Source organism: Coturnix japonica, chromosome W, assembly GCF_054131305.1.
Source record: "Coturnix japonica strain WE chromosome W, WE-NBRP24, whole genome shotgun sequence".
Classification (NCBI taxonomy): Eukaryota; Metazoa; Chordata; class Aves; order Galliformes; family Phasianidae; genus Coturnix; species Coturnix japonica.
The window spans coordinates 34,445-40,195 of NC_140701.1; the positions used below are offsets into that span (position 1 = coordinate 34,445).

Consider the following 5,751-nt stretch of genomic DNA (forward strand, 5'->3'; position numbering starts at 1 on the left):
GATAACCTTGAATGGACCTCTTAATATTATAGGCTGCTGTCGTATGGTTCTTTCAGCTTCCCGCAAAGCCAGACTAACAACAAACAACCCCTTCTCCATTTGAGAGTATCGTTTCTCTGCATCTTTGAAACTACGGGAATAGAACCCAGTAGGTCTGGTGGGGCCTTCTGGACCCTTTTGCCAGAGATGTATAGATAACCCTGATTGAGCAAATCCCCATTCTATCTGCACAGGGTCAGAAGGATGGATAGGACCTAAGGACTGATGTGTGATAGCTTCGAAAATTAGGAGCTGCAGAGCTTCTTCATGGACTGGGGTCCATTCCCATGATACCTTCTTTCGCAACAAGTCATGCAGTGGACGGGCAATAATAGAGAAATCAGGAATGTGTTTTCTCCAAAAGACTAAGAGTCCAAGGGCATGCTGTAATTCCTTTTTATTCTCTGGCATTTTGAGTTGGTCTAAAGCTAGGAGGGTATCCTGTGGGATACAGGCCATACCACCTTTCCACCAGATACCCAAGAATTTCACCTCAGCAGCTGGAGGCTGGATTTTGTCTGAAGGAATTGTCAACCCCAGCTCTTCTAATCGCTTGATTATTCTGTCATGCATTATTTTCACTGGTGCCAATTGTTCACCTCCTATAAGGATATCATCAATGTATTGATAGAGCTTAACCCCTTCTTCCAAGGGAATCTGTTCAAGTTCTTTTGCCAGAGCATGATGAGCCAAAGTTGGGGAGTGTTTGAACCCCTGAGGGAGGCGGGTGAAAGTATATTGCTGACCCTCCCATGTAAAAGCAAAACGGGGTTGATCATCAGGGTGTAGGGGAACCATAAAGAACATATCTTTGACATCAATGGTAGCCATAATAGGGTGAGCTTGCTCCTGGATAGCTGCTATTAATTCTGAAATATTAGGCACTGCAGCAGTCAGTGGTCCAGTATTGGCATTTAGCCTACGATAATCAATAGTCAATCGCCATTTGCCATTTGGTTTCCTGACAGGCCATACTGGAGAGTTAAACGGTGAATGGGTAGGTACCACAATTCCTTGTTCTTTTAGTTCTGCCAGCACTGGGCTAATACCAGTGCGTGCTCCCAGAGGTAAAGGGTAAGGTTTAACTGAAGTCAGATAGGAAGGAGGGAGTGGTGGTGCTGTCTGTAGTAAACGAATATTTAGGGAGGGGATACCAAACATCCACTCTCTCCCTTCATCATCTGTCCAACTTCTACCCTTCAATACATCTAGTCCTAATAAGTTAAGCGGGAGAGTTCCCACAACCATAGGGACTTCCCAGGACTGCTCTTCTCCAGGTAGCCTTAGCTTCACTGTGGCCATGGTCTGTGAATGTACACCACCCATGGCATCTGCGACAAATATCTTTTTGCGTGATAAAATTACACCAGCACGATCAGCATCCTCCTTCTTAATAGCTGAGATTTGAGCTCCTGTGTCTACCAGAAACGTTACTGGAACTAATCTAGGTTCAACAACACATGTAATTAACAAATCATTCCCTTTAGTCGTGAGCCTCCTAACAAACATCCATCCTTCACCCCCCCCGCTCACTTGAAGAGGGTGAAGGAATCAGTTTCCCGACTGCTCAGGTAATTCTTTTGTTACTGCAGGGGGAGCACTAGGAACCAGATTTTCAGGTTTAGCTGGCCAACCAGTCACCAGCCTTTCAAGCCTGTCTGTTGCTAGTCCATTCATTATTTCTCGAGGAATACCCCTTTTCCAGCCCAAAGTCCATAGTCCATGACGTTTATGATCAATGTTTCACCTACCAGTTCTTTCTGAGGCTAGAGCCTTTTCTATTCTATTAAATTTTGGGCTAGGTGGCCTGAGAGCAAGGGTGGTTGCTGCGAGCCTTACTCCCCTTGGCTCAATTCTGCTGGTGGATGAAGCCACCGGTCCATACTTCCTACCATAATTAATCAATTCTTGGGCAACCTCCCCCCATGTCCATACCTTATAACCTGAATGTAAAGAGCCTGAAGTACCAGCTCCTTCTAAAACAGCTCGAGCTCTCTCTCCCTGGGACATGGCCTGTATTTTACTTTGAAGCTGTATACCTATGGGTTTCAGAGATTCTGGAAGCCCCCTAATTAAAAGAGTCATCCTTTCAGGATCCACGGGCATCATCATAGGTGATTTGTGCCGTGGCTGCAATTTCCTGTCATACATTATTTGCAGGCAAGCGGCCTTTTGGACACTTTCAACCAGTTGGTCAACTGTCCCATTAATGGCAAGAGGGTCTCCCCTTTCTAAAGGGTTGAGACTACCAGCCCAGTAAGCAGCCCTCTGTGTTAGGGACCAGGGAGCACGGTTATTACCAGTAGTCAAAAATACTCCTGGCCCCCAATAACCCTCAGCCTCCTTTTCGGTTAACATTATTTGGTCTCCACCAGTTAAGCTGACTCTCCATACATATTCTGTTTCTGATTCCTTTGGAGAGCGGCTAAAATCTTTTTTCAGTTTTGCTAATTCAGTGGCAGAAAAGGGAATTTCTTTAACATTCATTTGAGGATCCAGGTCCTCTCCGTTATCAAAGGTATATTCTGTTTTTATTAGAGGGCGCAGAGGGGCTATTGGAGTTTCAAACTTATCAAAATTTTCTTTTGCTTCTTTTAGTTCTTCCTGAGGATACAGTTTTTCTTGTGGTGCACCATGAATATCAGTGTCACCAGTATCTTTATATGTTAAAATTTCCTTAAAAGCCATCTGTAACAAGGCCGAATTATGTCTCTCTCTTTCCAATTGTACTTCTAGATTTCCAATTTGGTTTTGCAAAGCTTTCACAAGTTCCTGGGTTGCTTTAACTGTTTCTTGTAACGACTGTATAGTCTGGTTTTCCGCCTCAAACTGCTGGTCTCGGAACTCCACGGCTGCTTTTAAAGCAGCACCGAGTACTGCACAAATAAATGATTTGCCTTTCCCGGCTCGGGTACGAGCCCCATGTTGTAAAACGCAAATGCGGTCAGAAACAGCCTGCAAATTATACCAATTTTCACGTGCCCAGTCCATCCCTGATGACGATGGCCGAGACGCGTGCTTTTCAAGGATATCAAACAACATATTTTCACCTTCCATATCAGATGTAATTTTACTCACAACCAAAAATCTACAGGCAACGAAATCTACGCTGAGGGAGGAGGCGATTCCTTATCTCCTCAGAGAGGCAAACACTTAACAAAACCAACAACTGCTCAAAACACTCCTTTACACAAAAGACCAAACAGCTCAATCAACACTTCCAAAGAAAGTGTAAAAAAAACCTCAATCGGTCCTGGCTATCCTGTCAAGCCACAACGAAAAACTTCAACCTTCAAGCAACAAAAGTTAGAAATAACTTCTAAGTTTCTCAAAAGCAATAAACCTCTTGGAGAAGCACACACCACTTCCCCAAGAGGCGCACACACAAAACTTTTAAAACCAAAGGTACGTCACAAGATACTTAAAACCACCACAATGCAAAATAGTCTTCCCGGGGAGGCACACACGTGTAAAACAAAAGCAAACAGTCAAAATTAATTCACTCGTCCCCGAGAGGTATACACGTAAGGAAGAAAGTTTCAGAATGTGGAGCGGTCTTCCTGGAGAGGTGCACACGTCAAATGAAGTTATCAAAACAATCGCTCCTTGCAACTCCAGGAGAAACTGACAGAAAAGTTTTAGAGAAACTGGAAGGATAACACTCTCACGACGGGTATCCTGCCGACTACGCCAATAAAAAATGTCTCGCTCCAATTTAGGAGTGAGGCAAAGGTTCTTTTGATATGTTAAGCCCGGCGTGAGATTAAGAAGAAGAGCATTCAAATGTTGATCCGACCAGTTTATTAGAAATTATAGACAACTGAGGGGATGGGGAAGGGAGAGCAACGAATGACAAAATTAGGGTGATGGGGAAGGGAAAGTAGGTGATAGAAAAAGGTAGAAAAGAGCAAGAATTACGTTAAAGCGGGGAATAGTCACCTCCTGGATGCAGCAGCGTCCCATAGCACGTTGTTAACGTTGGTCCGGGGCAAAATAAGCGTAAGGGAGAGCAGCAGCGAAGTAGCAGGCCGCAGATCGATGAAACGCAGAGAAGATGGTCAGAGTAGCGAGGTCTCAGGAAGTGGAGTCTCGGGCAGCGAGGTCCCTCGGAGCAGAGTCTCGAGCAGCAATCCCAGAAGAGATAATAGGCAGCAGTAGGACAACGGTGGAGGAATCTGAGGTCAGATACCTAGATACCCACAAAACCGTGGTTTGCCCGTGCCCTTTTTATCCTTCTTTCCAGCCTTCCAGAGATTTCGGGACGGCTCGGGTCAGAGTCTTGTGACTTCCTCAGAGATGTCAATCTTCCTTGAGATGGGCCAACACGAAAGACCACTTAAGGGCCATTAGTCCTCAGGGATGGCCATCTTCCTTGAGATAGGCCAACACAAAAGACCACTTAAGGGCCATTGATCAGTATCTTATCTCCCTTTCGTAGCTCCCGGACTTGTCCATCTCCTAAACAAAGGGATTTCTCGAACCTTGGTTCCTGTGTAGTTCAGACAAAGGGAGTCCTGGAACCTTGGCCAGGACTTGCCTGAACTTGTCCATTTCAGCAAACTTTGAGACAGTACTGCAAAAAGCATGACTTCTTACACCCCCAAATTTAATGACTCCTCCTATTTTAAAGACTCCCCCCCATTTCAATGTCCCCCTCCATTTAAGAAACCTACCATTTAAATGCCCCGCCCCCTTTTTAAAAAACCCCCGTATTTTAACCCCCCCACACCCATTACTGGTTCCCCCTCAATTTAAGAACTACCCCCCCATTTAATGGACCGCCCCCCCATTTAAGGACCTCCTCTTAATTAAGGACTACCCTTCCCAACCTGCCTCCTCCAGGTCCTTTATGGCATTGACTCCCCATTTACAGGCCCCCCCCAATTTAAGGACTCCCCACATTTTACCCCTCTTTATTTAAAAACCCTCCCCCCCATTAAAGACTCTTCCCTATTTTAAAGGCCCTCACCCCTACTTCTGAGCTTCAGCTCAGAGTTGGCAAGGCAGAAACTCTTAAGTGCCTCAAACATCTCAAGGACCTTAAAAACTGCTTTTATGCATAAATCCATTTTGGAAACTTGTTAGCCAGTTCTAATATGAATCAGTTTTACATTACTGTATTTCCTCCATAACACTTACTTCTGGGGCAACGCTGCTCACAGTTGTATTTGCTTTCGGTCTGTACATTTGATAAGAAATGGCATAAAGCAGCAGGCTTCCCGTATGATAATACACAGTGAACCACATTTTCACCCTTCCTCAGGGCAGCTGAGTTCATTCTGAGGCATAATGCTCATCCCCTAAGTATATCAACATGTTGCAATGAGAAAGAAAATATAAACTTAGCTTTCTCATTTCACAAACGTAGAAGTACTTGTTTCTACATACTAAAGGCAGGCACAAATAATTTTCTTGCAGCCTTCAGAGCAGAGAATCTATTATCTCCTGATGAATATTGGACCTACACAATCCAGACACGGCTAATTTCCAGAGCTGCTGGTGCAGCACTAGCCAATCAGTACAATGCAAGGCAGAGTAAAATACTCTACTGAACTAAAACAAGGCAGGAAGGCTGTAAGAGATACAGACTTATTGTAGCTAAGCTCTTCCAAATGACAACATGTTAAATAACATCAATCTAAGCCCTTAGCTTCTACCTCCCATGAAATATTAAACATCCCCTTTATTGAACAATAAGAAAATCTCTGTCTA

The 5,751-nt window shown here is 44.4% G+C and overlaps 1 pseudogene across 1 annotated transcript; it reads right to left on the minus strand.

Annotated features, from left to right (window-relative positions):
* Window positions 1-1,419: 1,419 nt before the first annotated feature.
* On the minus strand, window positions 1,420-3,789 carry LOC146754206 (uncharacterized; annotated as a pseudogene). Its single transcript, XR_014938973.1, has one exon. The product of XR_014938973.1 is annotated as an uncharacterized LOC146754206 (transcript).
* Between the last annotated feature and the right edge of the window lie 1,962 nt (window positions 3,790-5,751).